General features: G+C 43.3%; 1 long non-coding RNA gene across 2 annotated transcripts in view; it reads right to left on the reverse strand.

Annotated features, from left to right (window-relative positions):
* The window catches only part of LOC133105251 (uncharacterized), a 48,631-nt gene extending 36,834 nt beyond the window's left edge, over window positions 1-11,797 (reverse strand). For both annotated transcript variants that reach the window (XR_009703821.1, XR_009703820.1), the window contains exons 1-2: window positions 11,675-11,797; window positions 4,557-6,189 (exon numbers count right to left, since the gene is read on the reverse strand). This is a non-coding gene — a long non-coding RNA (uncharacterized LOC133105251). The remainder of the gene's footprint in view (window positions 1-4,556; window positions 6,190-11,674) is intronic.
* Between the last annotated feature and the right edge of the window lie 760 nt (window positions 11,798-12,557).

Here is a 12,557-nt window from a genome sequence, read left to right on the forward strand (position 1 = left end):
GGATTTCTGTCATTGAACAACTAAGAAGCTATTAATTTCATTTCTTCTAAGGACTGAAGGAGCTCCTTAGTCCCTCAAAATACAACAGAGGAAAAATCTGTTCAGCCAAAATTCAAGCCTAAATTTAAAATCCAAATATTTGAAGTGATCATGATGTCCACATGCTACGAAATACAACTTTCTTTTAAAAAGAAAATCCTGGTGATTGTACTATTTTATGTAGAATGCTGTTCAGTCTAGAGCCATTTCAAACCCTCAAAACTTTATACATGCAAGGAAAGCAAACTGAAAGTGAAAGTCACTCAGTTTACTCTTATTTCTAAGATTAGTTTCAACCTCCCTGGTTTTCAACACTCTTGCCAGTGTCCAGACTACTAGAGGCAGCCACAGCAAGGGATTTCCTCAGTCACATAGAGAACCTGGAATAAATTACTCTGGAGGAATGGGTGCCATTTCTAAGTTTGTGGTTGGCTTCACTGTATTTAAAGCAAAGGTTATTAGACACTAATGCTGCACAGATTTCCTAAATATTCTGTATTTCCAATGGCAGAGCCAGATGTGAACCATATCAGGAGAGACATGCATGACAGCGTTTTCCTAAATGCCCGTGATGAATTATAATTTGCAAAGGGGAAAATTGCAGCTGTGTGGTGCCAGGGTAATTTCCTCCAAATACCACTCCCATCAGGTCATTTTCTCATCAGGGAGAGCTAGGGCTCTCTTTTGTGTGAAATCTAAAGGCTGGTATTAAAGACCTCAGTCGTCTGCCTGCCCTACCTTGAGACCAGCCAAAAGGATCCCTACACCCCAGGGCGACCTCTTTATTCTCCTCCTATATACTTTGCTTGAGTGGCTCCCTCTGGCATCCATAGCTCCAATGTCCATCAAAACCTGGCTCAAACCTCATTAATGTCAAGGAGCCTTCCCTATCCAGCCCCTCTCCGTGCTGATCCTTCTCCTGTATTTGGCATTCCCCGTAGTTATCCGTAAGTCGTCACTATGACTATTGGTGGGCCCACTGGAAAGCTTAGCGTGGAATATGTGCCCCCTTAAGGCAAGCGTGTGGAATGGACTCCCTGGTGTGCATTTTCTGCACTTCCTCCTTACCACCTTCACTGTAAGCCTCACCCTTGATTTTGCTTTGCTTTTTCATCACTTCTAAGTTGTTACTTTGCTTTCATTTATCTATTTTATGTGGTATCTTCAATCTTTTCTGGATCAAAGCAGAGTGTCAACGTGATTTTTTGGACCTTATTAGCATGTGCTTTTCCCTTAGTACATGTCCTCTTGGAGGGTCTTACCTCCCACTACTTCATATGCTCCTCTGAGGAAAAAATTACCTCAGAAGCAAGTTATCATCTTCTGTTCTAGATTGTTTGTTTGTTTGTTTGGTTTTTTTCTAAGCATGTTAAACACGAGGTTTATTTGAAGTACGAGTCCACTATGTGCTATACTGACAATAGACACAGGGCCAGAATAAGTTTGTAAATATTCATACACGTGTAAAAAAGACTACAACTTACACATACTTTATTTACTTGATTGAAAGCCTTATGATACATAAAATGCTTTCTATAGTTGATCTCAGCTTTGTTCACACCGAAGTGAGTTGTGTCTGGGTTTTCTGTGCTCAAGACTGCTCAATTGCTGCTCTGCCGCTGTTGGTTTGTTTTCTTTCAGGATCGAGGTGGTACTTTCATATAAAATCTTGTTTTTAATTCCTTCTCTGGCAAGTCTTTCCTGGATTCTTAGCTTTGCATAATTATACCTACAATGGAACCAACCTCCTAAAGTCACCAAGATAAATCCTCCTACTCCAACGTCACATGACCTAACTCTACCTTCCCGGTCCGGGGCTCCCCGGGCTCCGGCGCAGCCGCCATGGGGATAGTCGGCGCCTCCGCCCCACCCCGGCACCGCAGCTCTGTTCTAGTTTTTTGAAACTAACATTTTTTTTTTGTTCTTCCTTTGATTAAAATATTATATGTACAAGATCCTTTAAATATATTATCTGAACCCAGAATTATCATCTTTTGTTATACACGAAGAACCACGTAATCAGGAAAATTAAATGGTTGGCCCAAGGTCACCCAGCTAATAAAGACCCAAGACTCAAACTCAGGTCTGCCTGACCCCATGTCCCTTGGCTCTGCATGCCCTGAAACTGCCTAGCCCCACAATAGGCACTCGGTGCTCTGTACTAATTGATTTTTTTTAAAATTTATTTATGTATTTATTTATTTTTGGCTGTGTTGGGTCTTCGTTTCTGTGTGAGGGCTTTCTCTAATTGCGGCGAGCGGGGACTACTCTTCATCGCGGTGCGCGGGCCTCTCACTGTCGCGGCCTCTCTTGCTGAGGAGCACAGGCTCCAGACGCGCAGGCTCAGTAATTGTGGCTCACGGGCCTAGTTGCTCCGCGGCATGTGGGATCTTCCCAGACCAGGGCTCGAACCCGTGTCCCCCTGCATTGGCAGGCAGATTCTCAACCACTGCGCTACCAGGGAAGCCCACTAATTGATTTTGGAAGTACCACCAGGAAAACATGGTCTAGAAGGCAAAGCTATGGAAAGTTGAACTTGTAAAACTGAGTTGTAAAACAAATTGGCTTCATAAAAAGACTGATGAGACCCTAAGCAGGTCTCTCTGGGAAAGACAAGTCAGACCTATGAAGGTAACCAACATATAGGCTGTGGGGTGAACATAATACTGAAAGAGATACCATGTGCTGATGTCCAGGTTTGGATACAGAGAAAAGAATGGATGGGGCATACTCATTCGGGTTTAAGTCCAGGGCAAACTGATCCCGCTGTGTAACCATCACAAAATTTCTAGGGTTTCAATGAGGGTAACCTTGGTGGTTATCTCCTGAAGGGGGTCTGACAAAATGGGATAGACAGACTTTTTACATCTGAAGCCAGAATACAGAATCTTTGTTCACTGAGAGCCTTCACATATGTTATCTTCTCTATAACACTTTCCCTAGCTCCTCCTCTGTTTCATGTTTATATAATATTTACCACATGGTATTATACCAATGTGTCTGTATCTGTCTTCCCCACTAGACCATCAGCTATTCAAGGACCATAATATAATCTTTTGGAAACCTCATACATATGCACTTCTCCCCAAACTGATCTAATGATTGGATACAATTCCTATAAAGAAGTCAAATAGAATTGTTGAGGAATTTGACCAATAATTCTCAAATTTATGTGGAGAAGCCAAGATCTAAGAGTAAACAAGGCACTCCTGAAGAGGAATATCAAGACTTATTACAAAGCTGAAGTAATGAAGACAGTGTTTGCTGGCACAGATATAGACAAACTGCTCACTGGAATAGACTAGAGAACCCAGAAACAGCGACAGAAAGAGGAGATGGGGGTGGGTGCTTGAGATATGATGGAGAAGGCACTGCAGATCACTAAGGAAACAACGGATTCTTCAGTAAATGGTACAGGATCCACTGGTTACAATATGGAAAACAAAAAACAAAAAAACTGTAATCAGATCCTGCTTCATACTATACAGAAAAATCAAATCCTGGTGGGTCTTCAGACTCAGATGTAAAAGGCAAAACTCTAAAATATTTGAAGAAAATGTAGGAGAGTATCTTTAGGACCTCACGGTGGCAAAGATTTCTTAAACAAAACATGAAAGTACAAACTACAAAAGAAGAAATATTATAAATTTGGCCTCCTTCAAATTAAGAACTTCTGTTTCACAATAGATCCCGTGATGAAAGTGATCAGAAAAGCCACAAACCAGGAGAAGATATTTGCAATATGTATAACCAATAAAACATATGTAAAGCGGATTTCTTTTAATCTTCAAAGTCCAATAATTAAATGAATAAATACAAAGCCAACAGCCCAGTAGAAAAATGGGCAAAAGACAGGAACAGGCAGTTTACAGAGTAGTAAACTCGAGCCGTCCATAAATACATCAAAGAACACTCAATCTCATTAGTAATCAGGGAGACAAATTAAGACACCAGTGAGATACCATTTTTCGCCCACTGGATTGGCAAAAATTAAGAAGTCGGACACTGTCAAAATCTTGGTGAGGGTGTGAGTCAATCGGAATTTTTATACACTGTTGACAGGAGTCTAAACTAGACCAACTCCTTTGGAAAACATAAATTGAACGTTCACATACTTTATAGCCTAGTAATTCTACCCTAGAGAAACCCTTGCACATGTGCCTAAGGTTCATTTGATTCTACTTCTTTCTCAGTATAAACTCTAGAGAAGCTTTTGCACAGCATTTATGTATAGGAACATTCACAGCAACATTGTAATAACAACCAGACAACCCTTGTCCAAAGTAGCTGGAGAATGAGAACAATTATTTATTCATAGTTGTGCAATAAAATGTTACCTACCATAGCAAAAATAATGAACTCCTTGCCACATGGATGAACCTTAGAAACATTAATACTGAGTGAAAAAAAGCAAATGAAAAGAAGACTGGGTATGGTATAGTATAATACCATTTTTATAAAGCAAGCAAAATTAAATAGTATATTATTTGATGTTGTATACGTATGGGCTTACTTACTTTTTAAAACCAGGGGTTTATAGAAATAAAATTCAGAATGCTGGTCACTTCTTGGGGTAGGCAGGGCGTGGTACAGGAAAGGAGCCCACAAGCTGAAGCAATGGTATTGGCTGTGATCGCTAAGGCCCACAGATCTTCCTGTTGCTATTCTTGTTCATCATTACCTGTGTGATAGTTACATTCTTTTGCCAATATCAACTATGACATAATAATTATAAAAGGAAAAATCAGGTGGCCAGGCTTTTCTGAGAACACGGAAACAAGATTATTCCAGTAACTGATGATTTTGCCGGTGCCCACAGGCTTGCCAACATCTAACGTTAGAGGTGCACAGGGCAGCGAGGTCATCTAGGCCCATCACTAACTTTACAGATGAGGAAACTGAGGCTCAGCAACCATAGGCGACTGTTCCATGATCACCTGGCAGAGGCAGGAGCCACATCCAGGTCTTCTGACACTTCCTGCCTTGCACCAAGTCCCCAGGCCATTCCTTTGGTCTGGTGGATAATAAAAAGAAAAGGAAGCTCTAATCTTCTTTATCTTTGCCTCTCTAAGACCTGAAACAAGGCCTGACAATTTGTTGGCTCTCAAAATATCTGTTCACTGGATATTACGGAATTCTTGATGGATTGTCCACAAGGTGTCCCTCAAGTGGTAAAAGGTAATTCTCTCTCCTGGTTCAAGAGCTTCAGACCCAAAAAAAAGATTCCTGGAAGCAAAACAGAAGAAACTATCAGTCCTGTCATTAGCAGGCATTCCCAGAACTCACATGTGTGGACACACGGGAGGAGGGAAGGGAGGCCAGAGATCTCAGCAGTAGCCATGGATGGATTTCCCAGCTGGTCCCAGCAGGCCAGCCTCGCGTGACTGACTTCTGTAGCTTGAGGTGTAGATTTCGGAAGAAAGAAGCCAAGCCCTGTGAATGTGTCTTTGTTGCCTCAGAGGCGAGGAGTTGCCAGGATCTGTGGTTTGGCTGTGGAATGAGCAGTGGAAGCACTTTCTCTTCCATTAGATCTGCAATAACAGCCTGGCTGCTCCCAGTCATGTACGTTCCTGGCAAGGCAAGCGGTTTCCATCTTACTTCACTGATGGCTTCCCTGAACCTCGGGTTTCCCCAGTCCCAGAAGTCTGTGTGGTGAAAGTCCCCTCAGGTATCATCATCATTATACTTTTTGTTTTTGGAAAAGGTTTCTTGAATACTCACCTTTTATTCATTCACTTAAAATATTTGTTGGAACCCTACTAGGTTCTATATGTTTTAAACGTTCGTTTGTTAATATGATTACATCCTCAAGTTGATTTTATCCACATATCACAGATGAAAAGGCTGAAGCCATGTGAGTTTTGATAAGAAGTCCGCAGTTGCAGAGTTGAATCAGTTACTCTTGCTGTGGAATAAACTGCCCCGAAATACAGAGTGTTAAGATAATAGAAACACGTTAAGCTTAAAATTCTGTGCATCAACAATTTAGGATGGTTTTGCAGTGTTGGCTAAGTTATGTTGTACATTGGTGGTCAGCTCTGGGTTGGCTAGGCAAGAAGCTGAATGGCTGACTGGCTGGTAACTGGAGTCCCTCGGGTCTCCTCCACAGGATCGCCCATCTTCCAGGAGACTGACGTGGCCTTGTTTTCACTGTGGATGCAAGAATCCAAAAGCAAATCAGTCTAATTCAAGTATCATTATTCTTCCTCCCCTGGTTTTTCCAGACCTTTCCTATCACCAGAAGGCTGAGCCAGGATCCTCGTTTGTGGGGACTTGGCAGCCTCCTTCTCTAACTCAGCAAAGGCTCTTAAAAGCTCTAACTTCCCGTGAATTTTATTTGGTCACTAATATTATACCTGTTTACATTTCAGCAACTTTTGTCATTGCAGCATATTTCCCCCGATATTTTGTATCTCTACCTTGGGCTCTTGATTACTCTTGAAATTAATTCCAAAATGTTTTGTCATAATTGTTTAAAATAGACTCTATTTTTTAGAGAAGTTTTAGGTCCACACCAAAATCGAGTGGAAAGTACAGAGAGTTCCCTTATACCCCCTGCGCTCACACATGCGTGGCCTCCCCACTGTCAACATCCCCAACCAGAGTGGCACATTTGTTACAGTTGATGAATCCACCCTGACACATCATTATCACTCAACGTCCTTAGTTTACATTAGGGGTCACTGTTGGTGTTGTACGTTCTATGTGTTTTGACAAATGAATGATGGCATGTATCCACCATAATAGTATCATACAGAATAGTTCCACCACCCTAGAAATCCACTGTGCTCCATCTATTCATCCCTCCCTCCTCACTAGCCCCTGGCAACCACAGATCTATTTTTTACTCTCACCATAGTTCTGCATTTTCCAGAATGTCATAGTTGGAATCATACAATATGTAGCCTTTTCAGATTGACTTCTTTCACTAAGTAATAATATGCATTTAAGGTTCCTCTAAATCTCTTCATAGCTTAATTGTCCATTTCCTTTTAGCATGAATAACATTCCATTGCTGGGATGCACCACATCCATTCACCTACTGAAGGATGTCTTCATTGCTCCCAAGTTTTGGCAATTATGAAAAAATCTTCTATAAACATCAGTGTGCAGGTTTTTGTGTAGACATACGTTTTCAACTCATTTGGGTAAATACCAAGAAGCACAATTGCTGAATCGTGTGAAACTGCCAAAGTGTCTTCCAAAGTGGCTGTACCTAACTGAGTCACCTTGCTGTACAGCAGAAATTAGCACAACATTGTAAATCAACTATACTTCAATTTTTTAAAAAAATGGCTGTACCACTTTGCATTCCCATCAGCAATGAATGAGAGTTCCTGTTGCTCCACACCCTGGTCAGCATTCTGTACTGTTAGTGTTTCGAAATTTGGCCATTCTAATGAGTGTGTAATATTGTTTTAATGTCAAAATTTTATCAGTTAGACTGTAACATTTTTCTGGAGCTTGTACTTTCCTTGATATTTGTTTTTCCTGTTCCTTTCCTTCTTTCCTCTTATAATATCTTTGTACATTACAAGATGTTATGGTGGTTCCTTTTTAATTTCTTTTTATAGAAGCAGGTGAGATTTTCCTGTATTAGATTTTTGCTTTCTTATATATGTTACTTGCCTGTGTTAGTCCACCATTTACACTGAAAATCGTGACGTGGAAGGAAGGGGAGAGATAAGGCACTTCCATAGTTCTTTTCCTTTCAGTCCTTCCTTACTCATCAGGAAGTTGAGAGTGTAGGTAGAATGTGTGCATATCAGAAGTAAAGTGGGGGACTTCCCTGGTGGCGCAATGGTTAAGAATCCACCTGCCAATGCAGGGGACACGGGTTCGAGCCCTGGTCCGGGAAGATCCCACATGCCACAGAGCAACTAAGCCCGTGCGCCACAGCTACTGAGCCCACGTGCCCAGAGCCCGTGTTCCACAACAAGAGAAACCACCGCAATGAGAAGCCCGCACACCACAACAAAGAGTAGCCCCTGCTCGCCACAACTAGAGAAAGCCCGCGTGCAGCAACTAAGACTCAACGCAGCCAAAAATAAATAAATAGATAAATAAATTTATTTTTAAAAAAAGAAGAAGTAAAGTGAAAAGAGCTGAGCTCATTGTGTGCAGTGTTTCTACTGTTCTGGTAAAGACCAAATATATCTGCATGTGTGAGCTACAAAATATGAATTGTGTAATTTCAGTGATTGTGCATATAAGTTAAATGCTCTTATATTTAATAACTTAAAACAGGCATTGCACAATATAAGGACGAATGGTAAAATTCGCGCTAATAATATTAAATTTTAACTTTACTTACAAAAACATTAACTAGTAAATAAAAAAATCATAAGTCAAAAGAGAGAGAACACAGGAGAAAGGAAAAGCTTTATATTCTAGGACCTTTAATGGCACTTTTCCCCTGATTTTTGAACAAGGGTCTTGCATTTTCACTTTGCACTTGGCCCAACAAATTAGGTAGCCAGCCCTGCATAGGAGGTTAGTGCTGAAAAGACCCTACAGATTATCTAGCTCAATCCCTTCACTGCACAAGGAAGATGAGGCCCAGAGAAGTGAAGTGACATCTTGCTCAGGAAATGAAAAGGGAAGGGTAGGTTGGGAGGAACTTCATCCATCTTCAGACCTTGAGGAGTGAGCTAGGGGTTTACTGAAACAGGCTAAATCCAGAGGGACCCCCATCTCCCGATCTGTCCTTGTCCAGGTTTCCTGGCGCCCACTGGCTCCCATGATGATCCAAGGGTTCCCAGAGCCAGCCTTGTCTCCAGGGTTCAAGGGCAGTGGAGCCAAGCTCCCAGCATTCTTTGCAGCTGTGCGTATTTTGGCCACATTCTGACCATCCTGGATTCCCCCGCTAGGCATCACTCCCACACATTTAACGGCCAGACAATATCTTACACCACCAATCGTGTCCCGCCAGCCCTGGGCACCTGGGGACTTTCAACAGACATGTGTTCTGTTCTTGGGAATGTTAGGCTTCTAGTAAGTCCATAAGGCTTTTAAAATTTTGGGAAATGCTGTATAGCACAAGGAACTCTTCTCAATACTCTGTAATGACCTATATGGGAAAAGAAGCTTAAAAAAGAGTGGATATATGTATATTTATAACTGCTTCACTTTGCTGTACAGCAGAAACTAACACAACATTGTAAATCAACTATACTCCAATAAATTTTTTTTAACATCTTTATTCGATTATAATTGCTTTACAATGGTGTGTTAGTTTCTGCTGTATAACAAAGTGAATCAGCTATACGAATACATATATCCCCATATCTCCTCCCTCTTGCGTTTCCCTCCCACCCTCCCTATCCCACCCCTCTAGGTGGTCACAAAGCACCTAGCTGATCTCCCTGTGCTATGTGGCTGCTTCCCACTAGCTATCAATAAATTTTTTTAAAAAATAAAATAAAATAAAATGGATACTTAAAAAAAAAGTTTGGGAAATGAATTGTTCAAGGTGGGGTTTAGGGGGAACAGGGAGTCCTGATGCAGTGTCCTGAATCTTCCTCCCTTGGACAAATGTCTTCTTTTCTATGAAGAAAAAAACAGTAGGGGAATGAAGAGAGTGCTAGGAGGACTGAATTGGGAAAGATGTGATGTCTTTTCCTGTTTTTCTGGTAAAATCCTTGTTGTGAGGCTTGGAAATGCTGATTTTGAAAGATTTAACAATTTCTTTGCTGGCAACTGATTGAGTAACACATGTAACAGGAGTCTTTTATCAGATGTCATGTCATATGATATTCAAGCCGGCACCACATACACACACACACACACACACACACACACAAATTTTGTTTTCACTTCTACAGGGAATAAGAAAAAAATGGACACTTTTCCTCAAATTACAGTGAGATATTTTTACCCTCCCCTACATCCCTAGAGCCCACGTCATTCCCAAAATACAGCAATGTTTGAAAGGACACCATGTACCATTTCATTCCTTTGGGTGGAAACATGATTTTGAACTCCACCCGGCCTTCCCTCCACCTTCATTAAAACTCTAGAAGTACATTTTCTTCGAATGATATGTTTTCTGGGATTTCTTGATGTTGCCTGAAAACTATTTCTTTCAAAACGTTTTGGCCCAGGCCATGGCTAGCATGCAGTGACAAAGCCGATTGGGACCGGGGTTGCGCAGAAGGGAAAAGGGCCTCCTCAGGGGCCACCACACCCTCTCTCAGCTTTCAGGCTGCTCATACTTTCTTGGGGAACATCCTTTCCAGCCACCACCAGCCACAGGGTTTACAAACAAGCTCACAGCCTCTGGCTTCCATGCTGTGGGGATAGCTTCAGGCTCCACCCCTGACCCTCTGGCCCTGCCTGGATCGCACCTCTCCCACGCAGCCCTCCCACCAGACCCTTCACTTTGGTCGGGCTCTTTCTGTCCACTGACTCCTGTGTGCTGGACTTCAGGATTCTCATTCACTTCCTGAGCTTCCTCACCAGGACTCAGAATTCAGTCCTCCCGCCCAGTTCTCTTCATGCTCTTGCAAGAACCAGTTCAAGGGAATTCCCTGGCTGTCCAGTAATTAGGACTCGGCGCTTTCACTGAAGGGGGCCCAGGTTCGATCCTGGTTGGGGAAGTAACATCCCGAAAGCCTCCCAGCATGGCCAAAAAAAAAAAAGAACCAGTTCAAATGCAATGGCCCCTCCAGGCCTCCCTCATTGCTCCAGAACATCCTAGAGCATCTGAGCAAGGCCAGGATTCTAGCAATTATCTTCGCCTCATCTTTGCTTCTCCCACTCAGGAACAAGGACATATTTTTCTATGCCTCCCCGTCCACCCCAATGCCTAGCTCAGAATATGTATGTAGGTGTTCAATAAAGATTAGCTGTACACTAACAAATGTAAAATAGATAGCTAGTGGGAAGCAGCTGCATCACATGGGGAGATCAGCTCGGTGCTTTGTGACCACCTAGAGGGGTGGGATAGGGAGGGTGGGAGATAGACGCAAGAGGGAGGAGATATGGGGATATATGTATACATATAGCTGATTCACTTTGTTATACAGTAGAAATTAACACACCACTGTAAAGCAATTATACTCCAATAAAGATGTTAAAAAAATAAATATAAAAAAGATAAAATAAAATAAAAAGATTAGCTGTACAAATTAAAAGTTATCCACTGCAAGCGCAGAGTTCTTTAACATACCGGCACAAAAACTCAGTAAACATACGTGGTGGGAACTTCGATTTCAGTTCGATAAATGTCTCTCAGTTGTGTTCTCAAACGCACCCACCCACTCCCCCCGGCATCACTGCAAAGGCCATAAGGGAGGTTGTCACACCCCTGAGATCTGAAAAGTCACGTGGGCTGCTCTGCCCAGCTGTAGGGCACTCAGGGCTGCTGTTGAGCTTTGAACAAATCCTGGGATTATTTATAATTGAACATCAGTCTCAGTGAGCCTTCGGAGCCATGAAGGAGTTTATTATTCGCCACCCCACATGTTTCCCTCTGTCCTCTCGCCTCCCCCTCCGGCCTGACATCCTGCCACACTCACAGCAGGCTCTCCGGCTTGCGGGGGCCTCAGGGCACCTGGGCTGGCCAGCGGCCACCTTCCCGCCGGATTGTTCCAGGAGTCCGGAATCACAGACCACCCTGAACGCCCACACATACCCTTCCGACTGGGATGGAGCATCCAAGGGTGAGAATGGCCAGCTGAGGCGGAAACTCCACAAGACCGACTTACTCCAGGCTTATCTCAGCGGGGGCCTGCAGAGTCGGGACAGAAACGGACGCCACTGGGAGGGCCTGAGTGGGAGCTCGGTCCTGTCTCCACCCACGTGACCACCTCCCTCCGCATCCCCTGGGCCTGGGCCTACCCCGCCCGTGAACATAGCAAGCTCTTAGGCCTCTAACGTGAATCATGCCCAGGCCACGTGACTAGGAAAGTGAAACCATAAAGAACATTAGCCCTGGAGAGGCAGGTAAAGATCTTCTAAGAGGGTGAATGTAAAACTATTCTAGCTGCAGAGCCCTTTCTTCAAAAGAATCTTACCAGAAAACCCAATGAGCAAAACGGATGAAACCCCAGGAAGAAAAGCCCTTCGCTTTCACATCTATGGAGCCAAGGTGTTTTGATTTTATCTCCCTTCCATCTTGACCAGCTGGGGCCCCTGACATCTCGGAGCCCACCTACGGTGTGCCCTCAGAGACTCTAAAGCCAGGCCAGCAGGCAGCCTTCCCTTGCCCGTGCAGGAATGGTGTTTATAGAAAGCCGTAGAAGATGGGCACACTGAAGAAAGCGTTAGAATGTTCTCTCTTGAGAGTGGTAGAAGCCCAGTACAAACAAGCTTAATTAAGATGCGGCTTCATTGTAAAGATCCTGGAGCAGGGCTTCCCTGGTGGCGCAGTGGTTGAGAATCTGCCTGCCAATGCAGGGGACATGGGTTCGAGCCCTGGTCTGGGAAGATCCCACATGCCGCGGAGCAACTAGGCCCATGAGCCACAATTGCTGAGCCTGCGCATCTGGAGCCTGTGCTCCTCAACAAGAGAGGCC

This window comes from Eubalaena glacialis, chromosome 14 (assembly GCF_028564815.1).
Source record: "Eubalaena glacialis isolate mEubGla1 chromosome 14, mEubGla1.1.hap2.+ XY, whole genome shotgun sequence".
NCBI classification, from domain to species: domain Eukaryota; kingdom Metazoa; phylum Chordata; class Mammalia; order Artiodactyla; family Balaenidae; genus Eubalaena; species Eubalaena glacialis.